Below are 730 nucleotides of genomic sequence, written 5' to 3'. Positions count from 1 at the left end.
GTCTTGTGGAAGACGTCACTTGGACTTCCTGGCAGTCTTCTGCTGCATGGTGTGAGCAAGATGAGCTTTCCCGAATTGAAGCAGAATTGCTTTCTGATACCACCCTCACCCCCAAACTCCCACTGCACTGGTGCTCGTGTTTAAGAAGTGAGGCTACTACAAGCTATGTTTTGTAGCCAGGGGGTATTGTGAACCTGTTTTTGACTGAGATAGGTGCTGTAAAACAGTCCAAGGGGACCAATTATAGAATTGAGGTCACTGAGAAAAAGAGAGCAGAAAACTCTCACTAAGGGAGAAATTCGAGTAAAAAGCAAAGAAAAAATTTTTTTAACAAGTTTCATTTTCATGTTATCAGTTTGAGATTAAAAAGAATAATATTTTAATACCCAGATTGGTAGGTGGGAAGGAAAGAATGATTTAAAGATAAGTCTTTTGGATTCCCTTACTTGTATTTCTCCCTTGAAATGTCCTTCCCACAATAAAATACAACCACAAGAAGATAAATGAGCGGGTGTCTTGTGGGCGGTGCGGCAAGTCTCTTGGAAGAAGAGAACAATATAAAGAAAATGCACAGTGTTGCAGTCTGGGCAGCCTGACGAGGCAGCACGCTCTCTCTCTCTACTCTAGATTCTTGATGAGGTTTGTTCATTTGGGAGAGAGCTTTTCCTTTTATCTCAAAAGGTGATTAATTTTCCTCTTTTTCTGCTTTGTTGAAATATCATGCTCTAGA

Source organism: Pteropus vampyrus, unplaced genomic scaffold (genome assembly GCF_000151845.1).
Source record: "Pteropus vampyrus isolate Shadow unplaced genomic scaffold, Pvam_2.0 Scaffold70, whole genome shotgun sequence".
Taxonomy (NCBI): domain Eukaryota; kingdom Metazoa; phylum Chordata; class Mammalia; order Chiroptera; family Pteropodidae; genus Pteropus; species Pteropus vampyrus.
The sequence above is the reverse complement of the archived record's forward strand: the minus strand, read 5'-3'. Positions refer to the sequence as shown.